Source organism: Sylvia atricapilla, chromosome 1 (assembly GCF_009819655.1).
Source record: "Sylvia atricapilla isolate bSylAtr1 chromosome 1, bSylAtr1.pri, whole genome shotgun sequence".
NCBI lineage: Eukaryota > Metazoa > Chordata > Aves > Passeriformes > Sylviidae > Sylvia > Sylvia atricapilla.
Genome location: NC_089140.1, coordinates 51,387,620 through 51,414,847, shown reverse-complemented (window position 1 = coordinate 51,414,847; position 27,228 = coordinate 51,387,620).

Genomic DNA, 27,228 nt, shown 5'->3' with positions numbered 1-27,228 from the left:
GTTGTGGTTTGAAAGTAAAATGAGTGAGAGGCTCCAAGTCAGAAACACAATTTAATGAGAAGAAAAAGGAAAATAAAAGATAAAATAAAATAAAATAAAATAAATTCAATAATACAAAAAGCACTGAGAGAGTCAGAAAACAACCTGAACAAGGTGATGGAAGCAGTCCAGGTGAAGTGATCTTCCTGAAGCAGTGATCTCATACAAAGGTCTGGTAACTCTGGTCCTCTGGGAATCCAGTGGGTAAGGGCTGCCTGTACTGTCCCAAATCCCAGCTTATATCCAGGTGAGAATGCTTGGCTCCTCCCCCTGGGTGGAGCATCTCACAGTGGGATGATGAGTCATACAGGGGCTCCTTGATGGCCCATTAAAGAGAGATAGCTCCTGGAGGGAGTCATCTATGAGTCATGCACAAGGCATTGATGGGCCATTAACAGAAGGCACCCCAGAGGGAGAGGAATCTGGGAAGAGCCCTGCTCCAACAATTGGATTCATCAGTTCATGAAGATGGTGATAGAATACATCCTATACTGCAACGCAGGACACTTGGGATAAGGTCTAAGACTGCCTCAGCTCTAGGAGACACTTCAGTGGCCAGCAGTTTCTCAACTACCCAGGTGTTCCTCTGGATAAAGAGGCTTTTCAGTGGGAGAATTAGCCTGAAGAAGTTGTGCCAAATTCCCTCATCCATTTTGACACTTTGGAGATCATTAGTGGGATGATTTAATTTTAGCTTAATTTTAGCCATTAATACTTTTTCAGTATGCTGCCACCACATTCAAGTAAGTCTCTTCCTAGGCTGCTGTTTATGAGTTGTTACTTCAGTGTAGGTATGGTCAGCTGAGAAAATGTGCAGATGGTTCTCTCCATCGCATTTGTCTTTTTGCTGCAGTGGGATATTCTTATAAAGGGCTGTCTTTGGCATTCAATCTAGCATATTTATTAGCAAGTGTGCTGTTTATACTTCAGAAATAGCCAAAAACTGACAAGTGGAATTCACCTGGATCCCCTTCAAGAAAGAATACCTTTTGTTTGTAGCCTGGCAAGTAAAATTCTAATACAACACTGACGATCTTATAAGGTTTCCTATCAAAGGTGCATAGATCAGAACAAACAGATGACTAGTCAGTAAGCTTCTATTTGAAGAGTTAGAGGTAATGGAGAAAGAAATCTCTTTTTCTAAAAAGATAACAGAAAAAAAATTCAGGTCTGTAAATGCAGTGTGTGTACATATATGTCTGCATGTATTAAAGAGTTTCTGCATTTGAAAGAAAGAAAATACGTACTGTGGTATCTTCCATTTGTAATCAGACAATCTGGTTAGAAAGGCACAATCAAAAGATGGTAAAGCTCTGTCAACACACCTAGATCAGTTCTTGTCAAGGAGTCTCCTCTTTGGCATTTGCTTATCTTTTCTCTTGCTTAATTTTCACTGTATGAGGTCAGCAGGTCAATTTCTCCTTCAGATATCACTGTCTATAATCCTGCTGAGTACCCAGCCTAAATCTTTAATTTCTTTATTTCATGTTGTTACCACTGTGGGTTTTTACTGTCCTCTTCTTCTTTAAGCCTTGGCTGATGTCATGAGATCAAAAGCTCTGTGGCTGAGTGAAAATTAGGCAGTCTTGCAGAGAAAACCTTGTCATTGTGATCCGCATATAATTATTACTCGCCTGCTGTTGTATTTCTCTGGGGAATGGTTTTTCCCCAGGAACCCTGAAGCCTGTAACCATGAAGTTTGACCCTTCCTTCCTTTCTTGACTCAATTGGCTGAGGTCCAGCCATCCCCCATGAGCAGGAGCCTTGGTAAGGGCCTGTTCTTCCTCTTTCCTCCTCTTGCCCTCCAGCCCTCTTGCCCTCTGGCCTGCTCTTGCCCTCCAGCCCTCTCTCCCTCTGGGCCTCTCTTATCCTCTGGGCCTCCTGCCCTCGTTTCCCCTTCTGGAATAAACATCTTGGATCAACCCTGGGGATAAGAGCCTCTTTTGGATCTTTTGCCCTGTCCCTGAAATATTTCCCCCAAAGCCTCCCAAGAAAATGAGCTGGCCCCGAGGGGCTGCGGGGCATTGGTTTCAGACTGCCAGTGTCAAAGTAAATGCAAAGTTCCCCTTTCATCTGAACTCTGACTGCTGATTCCTGATCACACCCCTACAGTTTTATTATAGGCTGATCCGTGGTTCTGTTGGCAGATATCTTAATAGAGTCAGGACCTGCATCCGTGGAAATCTGCTTGATGAAGTACTCCACAATTTCATAAAAAGCAGGGTATTTCCTGGCTACAGCAGAGTAATAGCAACTTTTCCATCAGGTCAGCTGGTAGGTTGGTTACCAACGTTTTGGAAGCTCTGGCCATTACACAGACATGATAAGATGTTGTGCAACACCTGTGTAGTGCAAGAATCTCCAAACTGATCAAAACCAAATATTCAGCTAGCCCAGAATCCTTCCCTTGACAGTGTCCAAAAAAAAAGTGTGGAAAGAGCCACCAATCAAATGTACTACTTTGAGAAGACTTTTTTTAGCCACCAACAAACTAGGGCAACTCAGGGCCTCCTAATCTGAGATAATTAAGTAAATTTCACTTTTCTGGGAATATTTTTACTGTAGTAAGGACTCGTGGCTGTTCAGACATCCTGATTTCAGCATCTCAATGGAAATACTAACTGGTACTTTAAATTACAAAAAACATTTAGAAATAAATGGAAAATAAAGATTCCTCTTTGACTTTCCATGGTAGCACTGAAGGCTTCATCATTCTGGGACTAGATAAAAGTCATTCTGACAAGGGAATAAATGAAGAATTAAAATGCGAGTAAAAGCTGATAAAGTGGCCACTGACTATTTCATTGATTTAATCCTTGCTTTACCTTTTTCTCTACTGAAGAATTCCTAGTAAATTCTTTGCTAAGAATTTAGGAATAGAACAAGGTGTGGAAAGATAATTAGGAGAAAAAAAAAAACCAAAGAGATACAGACAAATAGAGTAAACTCATATCTGAAGGTTTCCTTGGAGGTGGTTGGGTTGGGGAAGTTTATTTCACATTACAGAAAATTGAATCATAGATCCAATCTAGTGCAGGATTAGTTTTAACTAAGCCTGTTATCTTTAACAGGATTGCTTATGCCTATAGAACTGAGTTTACAAAAAATCTTTGCTGATTTGAGTACTTTAGACAGGCATTTGAAGACAAAAATATATGTAAATTCTGCAGAATTTTATTAAAAAATATTAATATTACTTTGGACAGATAAGAATTAATGAGACAATCATTAAGATTGTAAGAAAATATTCCTAGACTAGATAAAGTATAATAGATTCCAGTTCTCTAGGAGAATTTAATGGAATTTGTCATGAGGGTCCATTGTTAAAATTAATGGCTTATGCTGCCTACAATGATATGTTATCTACCAGTCAAATTTGGTTTTGATTCAGAACTGATTCCAGCTAATTCCAATTTCCTGAGTGACCTTTTCATGAAGTATACCACAATTTCAAGATTAGAGATATTTTTCTAAATTGTGGTTAAATTTTTAGCAAGTTGCTAGCTTATTCTTGTCCTTCTCTCAAAATAAAAGAAAAAACAATAGTAAACATAGTTGCCCTCTTTTGCATGATGTCTGCTAAAATTTACATACAAATAATTAATAACAACTTATATAAAATTCATTCATAAGATGTTATACTTTTCTCTTTCAGAATAATTGTACAAAAATGAAGTAGATTTTTCCACATTCTACTACTGTTATATTCCTGATTTTTCTATCAAAAAGTTTTTTCTGTTATTGGGGGAAGGTGTTGTGGTCTTGTTTTTTCCTTCCAACATAATTTGAAGCTTATAGGAAAAAAATAGCTTCCCAAATACAGTATCATTCCAGTGTGTGTAAGGAAAATTCTGAGTTAGGAAAATTGAGGATAACCTCATTACTTGCTTAAAGGAAGAGCTTATTTGTCTCAAAATCATCCCTCTACAGCAGTTGCATACTTGTAAATGGAGTTGGATGCTATTTCCATGCTTGGACTGTGAAGTTTTTAAGGCCATAGTTTTACGCTTGTGAGCTGCTTTTTCAAAAATGCCAAAACATTATTGACCAACAGCACAAGGCCACTGGTGATTTAGAAATGCTCCCTCAGATTTCTCCTTTTTGTTGCCAACATTATTTTTAGTTGAATGTATTAACTGAAATGTCTGCTTCTGAGAAAAATAGAACCCGGTTTTCTGATTTTCCTCTTGATTTATAAGATCTGTAAAGAGCACTTTTCTTTACATTAACTCTTCAACCACAGTCTTTCATTACATAGATGTTTCTTTCTTAAATCCATTTATTTATGGAGATGTTAGAGTAACTCATGTGGAAATAAATTGGATATTGCATTAATTTCATTTTCAGACAAAAATTCTTAAGGATTGCAGCTTGTGATATCAGAAATCTGTATATCTCTGATATGTGTACAAAAGCGTATACTGCAACAATTCAAAACAAAAAGGAAAAAGCTGAGATTCCTTCTTTCCTAGAGGCTTTCCATCATTTATATTCTTCAGCAAAAGGTTGGCATGCACCTCAAGGACTAATGATAATGAAAAATGCTGTATTAAAGACAAGAAATCTTTCATAACTTGCATACTAACACACTGAATTCATTTCAGCTTGTCTTACTACAGCATGCTCTTTTATGTCCGCTGTAATGCACTTCATTTTCAAGAGACTGTGACGTGCAGTGGTTCTGTAAACATTTTTTCTCTTCCTTATTTTCAAAAACTGCCTTTGGTTGTCATAAACTACTCACTTACTGGAAACAAATTAGGCACTAGGGTTTTCTGCAGTTTCTGACTAATATCATGATCTGAAAAGAAATATATTTAAAATGTATCTGGGGCAAGTAATTGTTTTCCATTTTCCTAGAGCAGAGTACTGGTGATGTTGTAGCTCAGGAGCTGCCATCAACCTCAGCAGTTTTATTAAAATAGTGAGTTGTTTGTGACGTTGGGTGTCTTTTATTTGTTTTTGGTAGGATGTGCAGGGAAACTGTATTTCTGGTTTGCCATTCTAGACATTATCAGGCTTTGAGTAGTCAATAATAAACTTATATTTGTAGAGTGTTTAGAGATAAATTGTAATAATTAACTCCAAGTTGAAATTTGTAATGCCTTAGAAGTGTAACATTCCAAGGCATTGGAATGATTTTGATTTCTTGCATACTATTTCTATGGGTGTGGCAACAGCTCTGGGGGATATGGCTCCAACATTTGCTATGACACCTTAATTTGCCAGTCAGTAAACTGTTTGGTTCTTTAATTTTCTTCCTTAAAAAACCCTCCAAAACCAAAAAACCAAAACAACCAAAAACATTAACATTCCTAGCTGCATTCACTACAAGTACCACAATGAGTAATTCTTTGCTTTCAATGTGCCTTCTATTTCCTAAGCAACTCCCACTGAACTTTTGACTCAATAAAATACATAAACACATCTGACTTTAACGCACTCTAAAACGCAGAAAAAAAATAGAGAGGTTGGAAATGATATTATGAACGTCTGTAACATGTCTCTCAAAAACTTTTTCTGCACTTGATTTTAAGTGATCTGTGTCAAAACCTTGATAAAAATGAAAAAAGTCATTCAGAGGGACAGAAAATAATTGAATAGTAGTTGCAGTTTTGCAAAGAGCTCTGCTTTAGCAACTTTGAAATCAAGTTGCTCTGATTCAGTAATAACAAAAGTATGTTTAAAATATGGAATCATTCAATTTCAGTCATCCTAAAGGACTTGTCTGTGAGAAATATACTTTGCATTTGAATATGTATTTTTACATTTTGCATTGATTCTGTCCAGCTTGATTCTTTATAGTTCTATGCACTCTGTGTTCAGCGCCTCTTTCAAAGATAGCAAAGCTGGCTTAAAAGAAACTCAGCTACTTGACATCATGCTTTAATATAACATTATTACTGACCTAGACTGCTGTTCTCAGTAGAAAAGTGACTATAAATATGATATGATGAGTTTTCAGAAAGGCAAAAATAAAATTGAAATGTAAGTTAAATAAAAACCTAGGCTATCAGAAAGTCATCTTTAGAACACTGAAAACTGAGACTTGTTTAGTGTAATCTTAAACTGTGCAAGTAAGGTAAACAGAATTTACTTTTATTCCTATAATTGAACAAGAAGAATTCTACACAAAATAACATATTTCATCACACTGCATCAAAAGATACTTGTCACCTGCTTCTATTTTAGATGGCATATCCCTGAGCAATAAAACAAATTTTCAAGAACAATTAAGAAGCCAACATAAGTTGAATGAATACATTAATGGCAATAAATATCATGTTACTGCCATTCACTGTTAAAAAATAAAGAAAAGACCTTCTTACCTTTTAAGCCAGCTTGGAAGAGAAAATATGTAAATGACAAGAAATGATGCATTCTTCATATCAAGTAGGCTGTTTTGGTTGTTTGGGGTTTTTTTTAGGATTTTTTTTTTTAATTTTTTATTTATTTAAATAAAGGCAAGGGGAAGAGAATGATGGGAAGAATAATATGCCAGGAAAGAGAAAGATTAAGTCGTGGGAGGCTGAGGCCCTTTGGAGAAGGCATTGGAAAGTTGTGGTAGAAAACCTTTAGTAGTCCACAATTAAACACTGATGTTAGCATCAGTGTTATTGGTGATATCAGAGATCTGCATGCACAGGTCACAGAACACTTCAGTAATGGTTGTTGATACTATTGCACTGTTTGTGATAGTATTTTTAAGTTGCTCAATGTTATGTCATTTTCAAACTGTAACATAAAACTGTAACACAAGACTATAAATTCTAGTAAATTAATTTGGAATCTGAAACCTGTCTGTTTTCTATGCCCTATGCCAAGAACAATCTGCCAGATGAGGCTCACCAAAAACTTGACATTGTCCTGGATTTAGGTAGGATAGAGTTATTTTCTTCCCAGTAGTTGATGCAGTTGGTGTAGTTCTGTGGTTTGGATTTAATATAAGAATAGCATTAATAACACACTGGTGGTTGCTGAGCAATGCTTACCCTAAGTCAAGGAGTCTTCTCTTTCCCATACTCTGCCATCTCTCTTCCCTTAATCGGGGAGCAGGTGCACAAGAGTTTGGGGGGAACATAGAGAAGACAGCTGACCAAAATTTGCCAAAGGGACATTCCATGCCCCAGAACATCACATTCTGAATATAAACTGGGGAAACTGTCCAGAAGCCATCAATCCCTGCTAAGGGACAGCTGGACATCCATCAGGGGGTGGCTAGTAATCACATTGTATATTTTCTTCGGGTTTCTTCTCCCTGTTTTCTTTTCATTACAATGATAATTAATATTATATTTTAGTTTTTTCCAGTTATGAAACTGTCCATCTCTCAACCCATGAGTTTTTATCTTTTTTTTTTTTCTGATTCACCTCCCCATGCCATCAAAATCAAGAGGGAGAGCAAGTGAGCAGCTGCATGGTGCACAATAAGGATAAGGAGGAGGTAGGAGGAGAATAGTTACAGAAGTAGAGATCACTGAATTTATACAATGCAGTCTCTCAATATTAGATGGGGATTGCTGGGTCTGGTGTGGTTGCCTTCTCAGTCCTGGCTGCACATTGCTCAAAATTACTTGAAACAGCATTGCTGTTCTTCGCAAGCCTGAATTTAAGGTAAACCAGAACATATGCTTGTTTACCATAAAATCCTCTGGTGTCTACCCTGGAAACTCAGAAGCTAAACAGTTATCAAAAAAGATATATTTGTGGCATGCCCTTGGAGGGAAAACTGCACAAGTTAAATTGGTCAGCCATCCCAAGCTTTACTTTGACTTTGTGAAGGCAAGTTACATCGTACATAGTCAGTTACTGATGCTAAACTGACCTTTGGAAAAGTCATACCTACAGTCAGCAGATTAACATCAGATTTTATTAAAAAAAATGAAAAATTAGGCCAGAGAATGAGCAGTGGGTCCTGCCATTTATAAATATCTCCTTTTAAATTATATACCTTATATACTTTGCTGCATACATTTTCAAATTCTGACAGTTTCCATTAAATTTTGAGCTTAAACAGCACACAAAGATAGGGATTTAATTCTTGAAACTGATGATATTTGGAGGTGTAGGCCCTTGACTGACTCCTTTTTTACTTTATGGAAATTTATTGCAAAGCTTATTTCAATTCATGTGCTACATACCAGTGACACATCAGAAATAGTTATGATTTTTCTTTTCATTAAAAAATAGAAAAATCAGAATCTGAATTTAAATGAAAATACTGAACTAATTTTAGGTATTTCTTAATAGGAAATTAAAGCATGAAATTATATCTTCATGTAAATGTAAATTTCAACTTTATGTTAATGAAAAATAATTTTTTAGCTGTATAAAATCTTGCCAGAGCTTCATATGAATCCAGTAAGGACATTTTAAACAAACATGATGTAAAGCTCTGGTTTAATACCTTTTTTTGCTCTAAAACTCATTATAGAAGAACTCCTCTGAAATGTACTAAGCATGTTTTACTCTTTCTTCCACTCTATTATAAACAAGTATTTACATCCAAATCAATCTAGATAGGTGAAAGTAATAATATTATGCGGCAAAAGGAGCAATCAATATACACTGAATCCCATGTGGTTTTTGGAAAAAAAAAAAAAAAAAAAAGGCAATGACAGAAATTCCTTTACTTTGCTTGTATTTATGTTTGAGATGATTGAATCAAGGCAAGGTACAGAAATGTTCCATCATTTTATGTGTCAGAAAGACAAGGGAAAATATTTTTGCCAAAAAACATTTACTGATTGGAAGAACAATCAAACAAATGAGAGCATTATGTAAGATTGAAAACAGTCCGAATTCAGACGGACAAAGCTGAATCATTTGTGATTATGAGAAACAAGATGACTGAAAACAAAACTGGTCTCCCTACCTTTTAAAGTTCACAGCTCATCCTAGTTCAGTATCATCAGTAAACTTACTTAATGTACACCTGACTCCCGCATCCAGATAATTTTTAAAAACATTAAAGAGCACTGTCCCTGAAATTCAGCCCTGGGGAAGCCCACTGGCAGCCAGAATGATGTAACTCCATTTAGTATAATCCTTTGAGCAAAATCTGACAGCCAAATTGTTCACCCAATATATGATGGACTTGTTTATGGACTAAAACATGGCACGTTTTGCCGAGAAGTGTATTGTGGGACGCAATACCCAAACCTTGCTAGAATTCCAGACACCACATCTACCGGCTTGCCTTGGTCAGCTGCATGGGTGTCCTCATCATAAAAGGAAATTAAGTTGGTTAAGTAGGACATGAACTTGTGCTGGAAATGACACATGACTGTGTTGCCTCTTATCTGTTTTTCATATCTTCTTGTAACTTCCAGAATAACTTTCTCTGTAATTTTTCCAGGCACTGAAGTGAGTCTTAGAGGCCTGCAATTAGCAAGGTCTTCTTTCTTAAGCCTTTTTTGAAACTGGGATAAGATTTTCCAGCTTCCAGTTGACTGGAAACTCAAGGAATCCTAAAACTTTTAAAAAATGACAGAGAGAGGTCGCAAAATACCATCAGCCAGCACTTTCATTATTCTGGGATGATGAAACAAGAACAAACAGAGAGGATGAATTTTTAAGATAATAATATATATCTAAACACTTCAGCATTCCTCCAAGTAAGTTATCTGGAATACCTTTGCCTTGATAAACAACCCTGTATTTGGCTTCATGCAACAAAAAATTTGGTGTTAAAAAGTAAAAAAGCTTTCAGGAGTAGCAGTGATATACCACTCTGAAAGGCACTAGTAGTTAGCTGGGGTAAGAACAAGGGGATGCATCAGATAAATACAGAAAAATACACTGAATTGTTAGTCATGCAACATCTCTGTGAGTGGACAAATGGCCTCTCTTCAACAGGAACACAGTAAAGAACTCACTGCTATGAACACGTGATGGGTTGATGTTGGCCAAATGCCAGTGCACCTATGAAAATCATTTATTCATCCTCTTTGGCTATAGTTAAGCAGAGGAGGGGGAAAGAAAAGTCATAGGGTGAGATATGGATTAGGAGAAAACTCTTTAAGGACAAAACAGGTTCAAAACTTTAAAAGGTATAAAGGAAAAAAAAACTATTTACAAAATTAAAAGAGGATAATGAGAACTGAAATAAACTTTTAGAAGACCTTCCCCGCCCCAAATCCCCAGCCCTTCTTTTCTTCTCCTGACAGTGCAGGGAGACAAAATATGTGATTTTTTTTTTTTTTGCTACTTAAGGTTTTTCTTCATTTTGCTTAAGGAGAGGGAGTTTCTTTTGCTATGCCATGCCGTCTTCTTATGGGAAACAGCTCTCTGTGAACTTTTCCAACTTGGTTTCATTTTCACGGCTAACAGTCCCCCCTGAACCTGCTTGCAATGGGAAGTCCCTCCCATGGCTTGTAGTCATCCCACAACTGCTTTTCATGGGCTATTTAGTTTATGGGCTTTTAGTTTCAGTTTTTAAATATGAACTGTTCTAGTATAAAAGCAAAGGTCTTCTTCTTCTATCTCTGAAAGCAAAGGTTCTCTCTTTCTTCGTTCAAGACTTTCACCAGATCACAGCACTAATGCCTTTTTTTTGTGGGCTGCAGGTGAATGCTACATCCCCCCATGCACTTCATGAGTCACAGGGAAACTGTAATTTAAGTACAACACTTTATTATATTATTCTCCTCACCATAACTTGCAGAATAATCTCAGCTCTGGCACTCAGAGCACTTCCTCCTCCCCTTCCCTCCTTTACGCTGAACCATACTTGTCACCGTATTGTTCTCCCCACATGTCCTTACTTTTTCCTTTTCCCTGACTCTGGACAGAATCGGTGTTCATAGGTTCATTTGTTCTCAAGTTCTAGCAATAGTTTTTATAGAGCTCTGTAGCGCTGAGAGATTGATCTCATCCTAGGTCTGCATCGGGGAATCTCTTGCCGTGTGTCTCCCTTGCTGATCATGTTGTCTCCACCAGCGCTGCACAGGCTGTGCTGGCTGCCAGCTCTGTTCTGCGCTGCCTCAGAGCTGCCCCTGATCTGTGCTGCATGGGGGCTCGTGGCGCTGGGATGGTCCCCCTGCTGAAAGGATTTTGGTGGCCATCGATATAAAATAACCAAGGCAGGAGATGATTTTAACTCCTCAAATGCCTTTATTGAAAAAGGGGAAGCTCGAGGGATGGCCTACGCCACTGCTGCTTCACCAAGGAGGAGGTCAGGGTCAGTCCTGCCCTTGCTGCTGCAGAGCCACTGCAGAGCCAGGAGTTCGCCCTCACGGCGGTTCTCAGGAACTCAACTGGGCTTGTTTGGTCTAGGGGTGTCCCTCCTTCCAAGTACTCTTGAAGTTACGGCAGAATGCGGGACACTGTCTGTAGATGGCCCAGGGTGCTGCCGATTTAATGCTGTCTCCTGTAGGTCTGAATTCTATGTTGGCTTGTCCTGGACAAGGACTTCTGGTGTCCATTTGGTCACAGCTCGCAGCAAAGCTTTATGGCAGTCTCGGTGATTTTCATAAGGGTGGCAACAGCAGTTTGACGGGCAGGCCAGACACTGGCAGGGAGCAGGAGATGGAGGAGAGGGGGCAAGCCAAAGGAGCAGCAGAGGGCCAACTCGAGGTGAGGGGCATATAAGGGATAAGAAATTGGGGTCTAGTGTACAATATTGAGGGAAGGTAAGGGCTATACAGCATAAGGGGTCAGAAACCGGGGTACAAATGACATACAAGTTTCCATGAATACCAGTGCACTTGACATACAGTAACCAAGCTTTTAACACTGTGAATGGCAACATGCAGACAAGGAGTCTCCTAATTTTATTCCCTTCAGCCATGTCAGGAGCAGACCTGGCCTGGCTGTCCGCACTGGGACGGGGCCCAGCAGCCCTCACCCCGCAGCCTCCGAGAAGGGGCCCGGCCCCGCTGGCCCTCCTCCTAGGGCAGTAAAAGAGCTTCCCGTGGTTTCTTCTTTCTTAAATATGTTATCATAGGGGTGTTTCCAGCTTTTCTAATCGCCTTAGTGGTGGGCCAATTCTCAGAGCTATCCAGCTGTTGGTTTTGCCAGGCAAGGAGGAAGCTGAAAGCAGCTCCCTCACAGAGAATTACTTTAATGGCTGATTTTGTTTCCCCGCTTCACAAAAAATTGATTATTACAAAACCAGCACAACATCAAACCATAATATTGCATTTATGAATATATGGTTGTTTTCTTCTTTGTGGAGCAGCTCTTTTTTTCCCCTTGTCACTGGATAAATTTCTCTATCAGGGAAAATATTTGTTAAGATGATATCAGTGTTGACAGAGAGCACTAACAAAGTTGGAGTAACCCACAATAAAATAAGCCATATAGTGAAATAAACACGTTTAAGGCAGATGAAAACAGTTTCATTAGATTCCAAGCAATTAATGGTTGACTTACTTCAACTTGCTGTACAAGAAATTTTAGGGTATTTTGTTGTGTACGTTTTTAAGGAGTCAACCTGTTTGAGGGAAGACAGAAATTTTGGGGTAGTTGAATCACTTTGGTATGTGGGTTTATTTTTCTTTAGAAAAGAAAATATGTATTTATTTTTTCCCTAAGTTAATATAGGCTCTAAAAGGATATTATTACATTCATTAAAGAAAAAAAAAAAACCAAAAAACAAAACAAAACAAAAAACCCAAAAACCAGAACCAAAACACAGAAGCTCCCTTGATCAAAGCAAAAAAAAACCCCACCCTAAAACCCTGAACAAACAAACAAACAAAAGTAGCTTTGTCATGGTGTTTCTAAGACAACGATTTGGTGAAGGAGACTCTCAGAATTGCAGTCCTCTGTTAGTGTCACCTGATGAAGTACAATTGCTCTTCTGATGCATCAGCTGTTAAGAAAATGCATGACCATTCATATTCACAGTGGGACTTCATCCTCCCTTGTGTTCTTCTCTTTCTCTTTGGAAAATTGCTATGAAATTATGTATGCACATGAGTGTAACTATCCCTAATCTAAAGAGTTTTATCACTTGAATTATTTAAGGAAAGAAAGAAAATATGATAAATTTTAGGGTAGTTTTATTTCTCAGGCCGTATCCTGTCTCTGAAATGCTGATGCAGATCAGTTTGTAAAATAAAACATGCATATAAGAGTGAGGTCAGAAGTTAGTTGCAGCAGCAGATAAAACAAATATATTTGACTTTGTACTGAAGGGGACTAGGAGACACTGCATTGGCATTTACAGTTTATCAGAGGAAAGTAATGATCAGCTAAAACATAATCACTTTTTGCTGACTGTGTCTAATGCTCAGATAGAGCGAGACTATTCTTATTTGGCTCCTAACTTTTCATTTCATTAGGATGGAAACCTTGATGTGAACTAGCAAGTTAAATATCTTCCTGAATTTAGGTTTTCACCTTCTTGCAACTAGTATGATGCTGGAAGTAAGGACTAATAATTTCATTTTTGTCACTCTAGAGCCACAAGTCTGATTTAAATGTCTGTCTAAGAGTGTGGGTACCAGTAATAATTGGGTTGCAAATTGCACTCTTTTCTGTTTGCCATTTGGTTTAAGTTTTTTCTGCTATGTTGCATGTGTTTACAAGTAAAGGATAATTAGTCTATGATTTGTTCTGTAGATAATATTAGGATCGGGGATATGCTGGCACAACTGTTTTTGAAAACAGAAAGCAATAGCAACAGTGACATTTGCATTTTGTGTTTATATTTGTATAGCGAAAATAAAGATGTTCTGATTTTACGCTATAGCTGGTATGGGCTGTCTAATGACGAACATCAAGAGAGTAAATCACCATTTCATCATTATATTGGAAACATGCCTAGTATGACATTGTGGCACACAACATAGTGCTCTTGAATACCGAGTCAGCCATTAGAAATACAGATGACTGAAAGAACATATTCTAATAGCACGTATGGTCTTTCTCTCAGTGTACATACACACATATGCATAAAGCAGTAAACTAGCTTTAAATATTCCTGTTGTTCTGTGGCTGGGGTTGCAGGTTCAGTGGAAGTAAAGACTCCCTGTGTCTCTGAGGCTAGATCTCACTAATCAGCTCCGTGCAGTGCTCAGCTTCTGGGAAATAAATATAGTAGATCCAGAGCTGATTCCTTTGGAGGGACTCAGGAGGTACATTTAATTCCTGCTGAATCCCTGTGACAGTATATAAACATACTGAAAATCAAAAAAAATTCCAAATTCACACCTGTGAATTTGGAGACCAAAAATTTGTAGCCATGACTTTGCCCTTTGGTTTAGGACAAGTTGTATCACCAAAGGATCCAAGTTCTTTAAAATTCCATTAGTAATTAGAATTAGGTCTGTGGTTGTCAAGTGTACTGCATTCTTTTTCTATCTTACCCTCTTTCCTTGAGAAGTATGAATTTAGTATTTTGAAATATATTTTGATTTGGGTGCCTTTTTTCCCCTCCAGTGGAAATGCTGCTAAAGGATGCTCAAGGCTAATGATGAAAAAGGTTTCTTACAGTTATGGAAGACATTGAAGTTTATGATGGCCCTTACGTAGGAGAAACTATTTCATGGTTTTGAACCTCCTACCCACTGAATGCCTTGTCTTATACTGGTGAGCTATATCTTTATGGTAGAAGGTTCTGCTGCAGTGGAGGAGAAAGTTTATGACTGAAATCTTTGTCTTGGAACTTCAGGTCATCTATTAGCTATGCTGAGCTTATGCCATGAAGCACTTTAAGCATAAAGAATATAGTTTGAGACCAGGTCATTTGGTCTATCCAGACACATTTTTCTTGTGTAGAAAAAGAGAGAAACAATTTTTACCTAGATTTTCAGTTTGATTGGACAATCTCAGGCAAAAGTTAGTATATAAATGCAGCATTATTCCATATTGACTTGTAGTTGGAAGATAATAAAGGCAGCAACTTCCACAATACCCTAATGTTTGTAATAAACTTGAGACCTGTGCGTGTTCAAGGGAATGCAAGCAAACGGAGTGCACCATTTATCTGCTGTACCACATATACACATATAAAGATATTGCCACATAAAGCATATTAAAATTACAACCTATTCTAGAAAATACCAGGTTCTGTTATGTGCTATGCCAAAATTGCAGAAGACAGAAATACTTTGCTGGTTTTTCATGCTTGGATTGACTGTTGAAGATGTATATAGAGAATTTTGTTCCAGAAGAAGTATTCAGGATGAACCAATAAATCCTAATGTAATCTATGCTGCTTTCTGCAGTCTCTGTTTCATTCTCAGTCTCTCACTACAAGGCTGTTAGGCTTCTGCATTCCAGTCAACTAAATTAACATGGGCAGCCTTTTTTTTTTTTTCTTTTTTTTTGTCTTTTGAAGGCTGGTATCAACTTTGGGAACTCTAAGAACACAAAATTCTCATACCGATGCTGTGATTTTTATTGGCTCTGAATGCACACTGCACACATTTGCTTGACAATATTAATTATTGCTTTCAGATAAAGAATAAAAATTGCCTTCCAGTGGAATTATTGCAAAGTTTCTCTGGTAAATAATTCAATATACATTACCATTCTGTAGAGGAAAGAAACAATTGGTCTTTCCTTTTGTTACTGCATTTGAGAGTGAGCTTGTGAGTCTGTTATGAAATAGTGTTAGATTCCTGCTCCAGATGATATAAAATGAATTTATGGGCTGCTAAAGGGTGATCTGGTATAAACTGACTGTGAGATCAACAGTCCCGAGCAAGAAAAAAAAAAAAAAAAAAAAAAAAAAAAGATGGATTTTCTTCAACTTATACACTATGCAGAATCAGGTATTGTCTGGGACCTTCATTCTACCTTGGTTCTGGATAAGACATCCCTTGTTGTCTCACAACTGACAGGAAGCCAACATAAAATTAATGTCTTGTACAGTGGTTAATTTGACAGAAATGCAAATGCACCCACATTCCTGAACTAAACTGAGTGTTCACTCTCAAGTTGTCAATGCAGTTAAATCAGATATCAACCAGCATGGGCCATAGCCTGGAAGGGACAGTCCTTTGGCAAGAACAAAAATATGGTTTCACTGCAGGTAAAACCTTCATGATCTCAGTAGAATTATATGAGTGTTTTTCAAAGCCACTCTCCAAGAGTGCTGTAAAAATGTGATGCTGCATTTAACCACTCTATCCATATTCCAGCCAAACCTTTATTTGAGATTCCTAACTTTGAAGTTTAAAGAAAAGAAGGAAAAAACCCATGATGTTTACAGCCATTTCCTTCCTATCCCCTAAGAAAAGTAAGCTTACTATGACATAGAGCAGAGGGCAAGGTTTGCAATACTACCTGTCAATTTCAGAATCTGAATTGCCATTCTCTTGCAAAAGCAATAAACACAGTAATATGTCTTGGATGAAAAGCAAGAAATAATAAGATTTGCTAGGTAGCAGACAAAATATCTGCCTGGAAAACATGCAATAGGGTAATCTCATTACCTGAGAACATTCAGGAAATTAAAACTAAAAATGCAATGTGAATACATTTAAACTAAAGACTGTTAACCTCCCAAATATATTTGTATCAAGGGTAAAATGACAATTGGCTGTGGCAGCATGATTCCCCTTTTTCAAAATAATGGTTGCTCCTAGTATTTTGCCAATTCATTTTCAGTCTCTTGATTAGATAAATCTTCTGCATGTATTTCACAAGTCCTGTAGTAAGGGCACGCATATTCTTGTGGTGAAGCTGTAGGGATGTAGGGAAGAAGAGAAAAAATCTGTATAAAAGAATGTCTGTCTGTGTAGCTTAACTGCCATACTAAAGGGCTCATATAGAAGTTTTTTATGTTTTTAAGGCATATTGTCTTTGTCTTTTATTGAACACTAGAAACACTAAAATAAATAAAATGCTTATGCCAAGAATACCAACCACTGTTTGTCTATGCAGTAGAGTATTAAAAATTGCTGTCTTTACAATTTTTTCATTTTTCTTTTTATGCTCCTGTAAATAGAAACTTATAGTTTGAGTAACAGATCTTTCTCTTCTTGAGCTCATGTTGTCCTTAAAAGAAATAAAAAATAATAATATATGTAGAAGCAATTGCTTCTACTTCTCTGTTTTCCCTCTCTCAATTCTTTTGCCTTTAAAAATTGAATGGTGTGGAAATGATTGACAGTTTAATGAAACTTAAACTGTTCCATTATGTTTAATATGGGTTTAAAATATTTCCACCAGGAGTGGTATTGTTGTGCTGGATTTTATCACTGAGGTGTTTGCCTGCTTACCACATGAGTCTGGGTGTGTCAGCAATGCCTGGCTGTCCCCTGTGTTGAAATGCTCCCATGCATCCAGGTTGTGTCTGTTTCCACTGTCCCATGAGTCAAATTGGTTGTCAGGCACACTGAACACTGCTCACTGTGCTTCTGTATAGGAATACTACCATTCTTGGAGCAATAGTTTGTCAGCAGTGTCCAATATCTCAGCTCCTCTCATTTGCACAATGAAGTCCTCAGCAGATGGAAATTAGGTTCCTTTTACCCCAACCTGTCAAAATGCTGTGTTGGTGCTGCACTGCTCCAGCTGTTGGAGTTCCCACTCTAAGAATGATAAATTGTATATATGGAGCTATATATATATCTAAGCACAGCAACTATAAGTCTTCTTACTCCAAATTTTGAAAACAAATTTTTTTCAGCTCTGTAATGAGCCCTGCTCTAATGTACAGGAAAATGTACATGGTGGGGTTTTTTTCCCCACTCATAATTCTGCAGGATAATTCTAGGAGGAGAATTTTCCCCACTCATAATTCTGCAGGATAATTCTAGGAGGAGAATGCTTTCCTTTCAAGCTAGCTATAGTTTGTTTCTTGAGCTCAAAAGTGGTGCTGCGTTGTGAGCACAAAACTCTTCCGAGAGAAGGATTCTTTTCTGTCTTAAGTAGTACCTAATTCTCTTCTGCCCTTCTGATGTCATTCAGAGTCAGCAGACAATGAAAGGCTAGTTTTGGCTGAAGCTGCTACTTCAAAAATCTTCTGCCAAAACAGCAAAATCTGCTTGGTAGAAACATGTCAGATATATACATCTAAGGAACAATTTGCAGGAGTGTAATAGAGGACACAGCAAGAGCCTGTGCCTGTATCTCACTCTGTGCCATGACAACAGTGTTGCATAACTTCTAGAAGGAATATATCTTGGGCAAATACCTGCTGTCGATGTCGTGACCAGCATCTCACAGTGAACAGGTTGGATAAAGCTCTGAGCAACCCGGTCTAGTGGAAGATGTCCCTGCCCATGGCAGGCGGTTTGGGACTACATGACTCTTAAGGTCCATTCCAACCTCTTCACATTTTGTGATTCTCAGAGCTGGCTATAATATTTAGCATGCTTATGAATTCAGAGTTATTTCACCAGAAATATCACTTCACTGGATCTCAATTGTCCGAGAGGGTTTACAGGAGAGCAGATCATCACTCAAGTTAGTCTATACAAGCTGTTAAAGACACACAACACATCAGGCAACCCTAGAAACAAATAATTGGGGATTGGCATTTCAAACAGCAATGACTAACAGTTCAAAGGAATGGATGACCTTAGGATTCAGCTGCTTATCCCAAGCATTTCTTGCTGTGAATTAAATTAAGTGGAAAGCAAGTAGAAATACATAAATACAAAATCCAGAAAAATGTAAATAAGGAATGAATACGGAGGGAAAAAATAGATAAGAAAAGAAATTCCATGCTTGTGTTTGTCTAGCACATGAGTTATCTCTGAATTTTTCTCTTCTAATGATTCTTCTATCAAGCTTCCATACGATTATGGCAATAAGTTTGCAAGTACTTCATAGTATTCCTAGCCAAGGATCATTGCTCTCATCCAACCTTCAGTTTTTCAGGCTGTCATGGGAATTGATCCTAAACCCAGCATACCCTACACTTTCATCATAGTTTTTGGAACATGATCTAAACTCGACTATCTCCTCCTTAAATGTATCCTTTCATTAACTTAGTAATAAATTATTTATCTGTTCTTTGTAGGTGTTAATACTAGAGCCATTACAGTTGCCACCTAGCCAGGCAGACAAGGTGAGATCCTAGATTAGACCTTTGTAATGATAGAAACACGTAGAGATTTATCTCTTAGATACCTTTGGGTTCCTTTGTGAAAAAAGAACAAAATACTCATTTTTGGGGAATGAGTCATCAGCTTTATTTTAGACATGTACACTCAGATGAATTACTCTACAGGAACACTATTTTCTTTCAAGTGAGCATAAAGGAAGCCCAAGGTGGCCAGATAAGAAGTAGACATATGCATTATTGGTCAATAAATCCTTCTTTTAACAAATTTAACAACCACTTTCCCGTGGTTGGCCAAGCTTTTAGGAATCTATTATAGCTGTACAGAGCACAGCATTCTTTCCTACAGGTCTGGGAAATATTTAATCCCAAAACAAATCTTTCTTATACATGAGCTTCATGGTTTGTGCATGTGCACATTAATCCTAATTGTTCAAATTAAGTGATCAAAAGTCTAGCATTCAATTAATGACAGGGCTTTGTTTGTAAACAGGCACAATAGTAACCTGTGCTATTGACAAATCCTGTGCTGATAAGCAGGGTGCATTTCTGCAACTTTCTTTCTTCAGTCATTCAGTACCCCATTCTAACAATGGTTGTTTTTACCCTTTCTTGAAATAAAAGTAGCACAGGTTTTGTCCTGCTTTTGGTCATTAGATTTGCACTTCAGATTTTTTCACAAAAAGAATCTGTGCACTTGCATGTGGTATATTCTGCTGCCTTGTTGTTACAGTGTAAGTTGAAGTTGCAGCTGTTATCTATGCTGTGTTTTTAACTGTTACGCAAAGTTTTATTTAGAAACAGATACAGAGGGATGGTAAGCTAAAATGTCAGCATATGAGGACGGAGCACAAGGAAAATATAACAGTGAACAATTTTTTTCATGTTTAAAATAGTATTCACACCTTATCTTGAGGAGAAACAATGAGAACCTAATATATCTATATATATCTACATACATATCTCTATATATATCTACATACATATCTCTCTCTATATCTATTTCCATATATATCTATCTTCATATAGATATGTATGTATGTCTCTTCAGTTATTTTTGCTTCTCCCTTTTTCTGGAAATAATTTTTAAGAAATCAGTATATGTGAATCCAACTTCTTCCTCAGATCATATCTTTCATCATAGCTTGAGCATTTCAAAAATATCATCACCTTCCCATTCCTTGGAGAATAGCTAAATCTAGGTTGTAAATCTCAAAGCAGGTGGAAGAGTTTTATATGAAATAAAAGTTTCTTAATAAGTTTAAAGAGACAGGAAAAAAAGTAAAGTCAGTTTAAAAAAAACCGCAACCAAACAAAATTGAAGCAGATGCATTAAAATTAGGTAGAAAATAACAACTCTTGTCTGGGAGGGTGACTAGTTGTAGGAATTTGCTTCCAAATTTAGACTGGCAAATATCTTCACCTAAAATCTATCATTCAAACTCTTGCCTAGAAGATTATCAGTCTGAATATCCTCCCCTTCCATCTTCCTTGTCTGCTTTATATACTGAGCATGAGACAATGTGGTGTGGAATCAGTTGAGATCAGCTGTCCTGGCTGTGTCACCTCCCAATTTTCTGTGGCATTCCCAGTGCTGGTGGAGTGAGGAGCAGAAAAAGCCTTGATGCTGTGCAAGCCCTGCTCAGCAGAACTAAAACAGCCCTGAATTATAAATAGTTTCCACAACACAAATCCAAAACACAGTCCCGTACAAGCTACCATGAAGAAAATACCAAAACCAAGACAGTTTTCATAAACCTGGTTTAAGTATGAAGTTATACCAAAGCCTTGTACAAAGAGCCTGAAATTTGGTATGACTTAAATAGGACTGCTCATAAAAACATAAATTATTTTTAATTCTGAAAATGCATTTAAATATTGTTATAAAGAATTATAGTTTTGTCAAACATTTTACTATAATGCATTCAAATAATAATTTTGAGGTTAATTAGACAGATACCTGTGGTTAATATTTGTTAATCTGGAAAATTAAGACAAATAATTTACAGTTATTTTAAGTCTAATAACTTATTCCATCAGAAAATTTTCTGATGATATTGACCATTTTCTTTTATCATACAAAAAAAAAATTGGATAAAAGTAGTGTTTAAATTATGAAAGGAATTATATTTGTTAACATTTGAATTAACTTAGATTCCACTCTTTCACTGAAGGTCATAGAGTTTAATTGACATTGATGAGGTCTTATATTCAAGAGACCTATGGTTGACACTAATAATGACAAAATCTTTTCTTCTTTCTGGAAGAAAATTATTACTGTGGTAGACTTTAAATAACTTAGCATTTTCAGTGAGATGACTTTGTTTTTTTGCATTGTTTATGATATTTCTGATGGTAGATATAAAGAAATACAAAGAAGAAGCAGTGACAGTGAAATGCCCAGGTCTGACAAGTGTTTAAAAGAGAGAAAAGTCTACACTACATAAGTGTACTGAAATGTGTTATAGCTGCTTATTCTAGTTGGAGTAAATTTTTAAGAATGTTTCAGAAACTTTTAATATCTTGGGTTGGGGTTTTGTTGTTGTTTTTTGCATCTTCTTTGTTATGGTCAAAACTTGCAAGAAATAGAAATTCGATAATATGAAATGAAGAGATTAATTGAGCCAGTGGGAAGAAAAGATATATTTTCATGCTTGTGTGAACATACTTTGGTAAATAAATGACTTGAATATTCAAAATATGATAATTTTAGCTGCATTACCAGAACTTAGTATCATGCCATCATGGACACTACTAGAGACGCATAAAGGGAGGTGATGAAGTTTTACAGCATGAAGCAGAAAGGAGTAAGGACACTGGCAAAGATTCTAGGAGGGAACAACAGTGGTCATCCTTGGAGACTCACCCAGAACAAGTACAGGGTGTACTGAGGAGATAAAAGAACTTGCAAAATATTTGGGTACCCCATAATAATTTTTTAATCTTTGTTAAATCTGCAGATCAAATGTCTGCAAAATCAACAATACCTCACCCTGTGCTCATGGCAGAAGTGTTCACCCATGCATTCCTTGAGTGTATGTATCAGTAGCGTATTACTTTACTGGACTTTGTTTTAGAAACCGTGTGAGGGCTGAGGGATAGTGAACAGAGTATATTTTGTAAAGCTATACTTCTCCTTATTTCCTAGAAAATTTAGTGTATGCTGGAATACTTAGAGATTGAAAGGTTTTCAGGGTTTTCTCTATAGCCAGAATACCTAGACATACTAAGAAATATAAAATAAAATAATTCAGACCATAGCTAGATGCTAGAACTGTTTATTTAAGAAACCATCAACCATAAAAGTCACACAATTTATGAATATGAGCATCCATATGCTTCAATGCAAATTACTGCTCTTATTGTAAATCTCTCTCATGCTCTTATTCATGTAAATGAAGTCAAAATGAGTTTTAGATCTGAATTGAGAGCTAAGAATATATTCTCTGGAACAAAGCCATCATCATCATCATCTTTACATTTTAAACCTATATGCCCATCTCCCAGAGGCAAGCATACTGATTTAAACTATCTCATTGGAGCATAGAAGTTAAATTCTGGGCATGAGATCAAGCCCAATTCCTTACACATCCCTATTGTTTGAAAATTACTGGTGCCGAGTAGCCTTCACCATAAAATCTCTGCCGCCATTACTCCAGACTCTCAGTTTGTTTTCTGTTCCTCTATATCCCCTTTCCTCTCTGCTATCCATAGGTATAAGCGAATATGGAAGAAAAAACAGGTTTTTGGAGAAAGGGCTGTGTTTTGAAAGTGTGCAAAGAATCTGCACACTGCAGTTCCATTCTGCTGTGGAAATAAGTATCATATGAAAGATAGGTATAGGCTCTGAAGTTCACTACAGATAGGGGGAAAAGCAAAGAAGGTTGTTTGAGGATGGCCTCACAGTTAATCCTAAGAAGCAATAGAGAGATAGAACCTTAATCTGCACACTGCAGATGTAATGGAGCTCATTTTTTAAGGCACACTCAGTAGCACCTTCATTTTCACAGTATGCTAGTATCTGTCAAATAAAACAACTGTGATTTTTCTGGACACCTCTAACAAATTAATCCCAACTGTGTAAAAGAATGTCGCATTGTTATATCTGAAAGGAAACCTCAACAAATTAAATACTGGCAAATAGTGAGATTTTTCTGTACAATGGCTTAACCTGTAATTAAAACTAAGTATTACATTGCAGAGGAAATTCTGAGTATGAAAGAAGCAGTCTTCAAAATTGTAGCAATAGTCTGTCGTCTGTCGTCTGAGAGAGGCTGGCAAGGACTTTCTTCTTTATAGAAGAAAATGATGCATTAAGATAGGTGTATAGATAGATGTAATATTTTGAGGTTGCATTCATCCTACACTATTTCTTTGTCATGCTTAGTTTACCTGCAAAACTACCAATTATTTTTCATTTGTTTTCTGCTATTCTTAGCCCTGGAGGGTCAAACTACTTTATGAAAACCAAACTCTACTGTCTTCTTGACTCTATATATTGTCATTCTGAAAATGCCGACATGAAGACAACCCTGATCATACTGGGTTTTATTGTCAGGCTGTTGTTGTTTATAATTTATGAAGCAGAAGGATACTGGGTACTTCTTTTGTTTGTTTGGTTTTTTTCCCTCTTCATAAGCTTCACTGATCCTGTAGGTCTGAGAACAATATTAATTTTGACTGGTAAGCTGAATAAACGTGATTTTTGTCATAGGTGGAGAACACTTATCAACACCACTGTGTCACTTTGAAGAAGTAACTTTTCTAACCTAATACTTTGAAGTTATCTTTCTTTTCCAATAGTAAATACAGTACATTGTAAAGCCATTAGTGTTTACAGGTTATGACAGCAGCATACTTCAATTTTGAGGCCAATAATTCTGCTTTGGTGAATACCTTCTCATTTTTTATTATGTCTTTCTAGCTTGTAAACCTTCTGTTTGGCTAACAGCTTCCTAAGATGAAAATAATTGTCCCTTGAAATGTTCATTGTCAAGCACTATACTGACTTGGCAGACTAAACAGCAGAGTGTTTACAGAAGAGATGCAAGTTTGGGGAAGACAGAATCCCCTCGACACTTAAGCTGGCAGATGCTAAAGCACAGCTCTCTAGGAGAGGAATTATAGTGTTTTGCAAGGAGCTGTGAAATACTCATTCATTCTGGAGCCATAATGATCTTTGACTTGGGACTAGTCTGCAGGTCTTTAGCCTGAAGTCTGAAGTTCTCTGGGTCTCTTAAAAGATCCTACAAATCTCTTACTAATACCATACATACTCTATTGACTCTTTATAGTACCCACATGGATGTGCTGGCCATACTTTGTTGTGAGCACATGGATTGGTGACAATCTCTTCCCCTTGATTAAAATGAGAATATGGTGTGTGGCAGAGAGGAAACCCAGGAAAAGATGGGATAGCTCCACTGCAACAATTCAGCCTGTCTTTGGTGCCTTGATTATCCCAGGATGTTCTGGGGCCTGTTGCGTGTTGTACAACACGCTCAATATGCTCAAGATGTTATTATTAATGTTTTAGAGTGAAACATTAAAGACCTCACAGGTATCACAGAAGCCGTGCATTTGCAGAGAATTAATCTGTGATGAGAAAGAAGGATGATATCTTACTCAACTTTGCTAGTAGAAGAAAATATTTAATTCATTCATCAGTGTTCATTATCACAGCATGGACCAGGCTATACATGCACACCTACAAATAAAAGCACAGACAGGTTACAAATTCATTCAGCCATTTATCAGACATTTCCTGAGGAAGCGTGACCTCTCTCTGGATCTAATTCTCTTGAGTACCACTCCACATTAAATGTAACTACAGGGTAAGACTATATCAATATGGGAGATGATTGCCCCCACTCAATATAGAGCAGAAATGAAATGAAGATACAAGTGTATGTACTCACATAGACGGAAAAAAAAAATTGCCTCACAGAATGCTATTCTGGAAGGTTGAGTGGGAGGAAATTAAGTCTTTGTCTTTGGTAAGGCCACAGATATTCCCAGAGACACATGGAAGTGGCTGGATGCCCTAAAGACTCTGAAGGTCTCCAGAGCTCCGGCACAGTTCAACCCAAATTTCATTCTGCATCAAAAATGCTTCTCCAGAAAAAAATGCATGACTCTAACTGACGGAATCTTGATTAGTTACTTAATTAAATATTTAATCTTCATCCATTGATAAATGCCTATTTTTTTTCTCTTTCAGGAATTTCACTTATAGCAATTACTAGATCATCTTAAATACAAAAAACTATGGCTTCCTGAAATGTTTGTTTGGGGAGACTGATAATACATGATACTGTGTGACTGATTTTTTCCCTTTTTTATTCTTCTTACTAAATTGGTAGTGGGAAGAGAGAGCTGATACTATTATACCTGATAATAGTATTTAAGTTGCATGGTGGACAGAGGTTTAAAAAAAGCAGCAACCATTTTTCCTTGGAGTCTAATTACTTGTTGCCAAATTGTTGCTGGACAGTCTGAATTGCCTCAGTTACCTGTCACCTCTTAGAACAGATGTCAGAGCTAAAATTTATAGATGTCTTTCGCTGACCCGTAGAGCTAAGGGAACTGAAGGGCAGTGAAATTGGAAGGCAGTGAAATTTGTGACTGCAGTATGGATGGGTGATGATGCTGGATGAGTTTTGCTTATGCAAATTTCAGCCTGTATTCCCATGGCCATTAGTCAAATTAAGTTATCTGGACATATGAATTTGACTCCAGTTAGAAACCAGCTAGAACTTAAGCTAACACACTGATGTGCTTCACATCAACAGGGAGAGGTATAAATGAATGAAAGGGTAACAAAGCACAAAATTTGTCTCATCTGTTTCTTATCTGTTCAGTGGCAGGTAGGAGAAGACAGTGACTTCAGCATCATGGTTTCTTGACCTTACACTAAGATTTTTTTCCATCTTGGTTGTGTTGGTAGGAGAATTTTCTCTTTCCCTTCACACTAGTGAAAATAGCAGTATCTGCATGCTACTTTTCTTCTATATCCACAAGTCCACCATTTGGTAAAGAAAATGCCACCTCATCTTAATAAAAGCTTCCAAAACTAATATGGATGATGTAAAATCAGATGGCAAATGGAAATTTTTTTCTTTCTTTTTCTTTCTCTTTCTTTCTTTCTTTCTTTCTTTCTTTCTTTCTTTCTTTCTTTCTTTCTTTCTTTCTTTCTTTCTTTCTTTCTTTCTTTCTTTCTTTCTTTCTTTCTTTCTTTCTTTCTTTCTTTCTTTCTTTCTTTCTTTCTTTCTTTCTCTTTCCTTCTTTCCTTCTCTCTCTATCTTTCTCTCTTTCTCTTTTTTCTCTCCCTCTTTTTTTTTCTTTCTCTCATTCTCTCTCTCTTTTTTTTTCTCTCTTTCTCTCTCTCTTTTTTTCTCTCTTTCTCTCTCTCTTTCTCTCTTTTCCTACTGTTTCTGGAAAGCTTAGGTACATTATGATTATTAAACTCCTTGATTTCTAATGTCTACAAAGCAAGTTGGTGCTTTTTCCTGCAAAGGAATTTTATGTTTAGCAAGTGTGTATTTTATTTTTCAGCTTCAGTAAGCAAACCAATATTTCTGACATTGAAAAATGTGTCTTTAACATTGTTACCTTACCTTCTAAATGTACAAGTTTGTTATAGCAATCTTCTCATTTTTTACGTTGGCCTTCTTTGCCCTGGGTGGAAAAAAATAGAGCCATTAATGACATGTATTATAAAGATTAATCAACCATAAAGACTATAATTGAACACACAAGTGTAGTCATTACTTGATTAATTACTTCAATAAAATAATCAGTCTTCTACATACATCAGAATAATATTCAGCAGTGACTAGAAGAGAGTGTGCAGAGACCAGGACTGCCCTCAATTCTTATATCAAACAGGATTTTCTGCCTTTCTTTCTGTTTGGTTGCAGAACATGCTTTTATTTGAGTGTTTAACTTGAATGAACTTGCTCTATTTCACAGTAGAATTTTGTCATCCTAACTTTAACCTTAAAGAACGATGCTGAAACCTCTTGTGTGAACTTTTATATTGGAAGTTATGTGGTGACCTTATAAACCTATGTAAAAAAATAATTTCTAAGAAAGTAGGTAGAAAGTGACACCCATGGGATTTAGGCTGAAGTTCACATAAAAAAATGCTCAGTCTCCTAGACTGAAAGTGTTATTCAGTGAGAAATTGTCGTATGCTGAAGTTTTTGTTCCTAAAGTAGGTT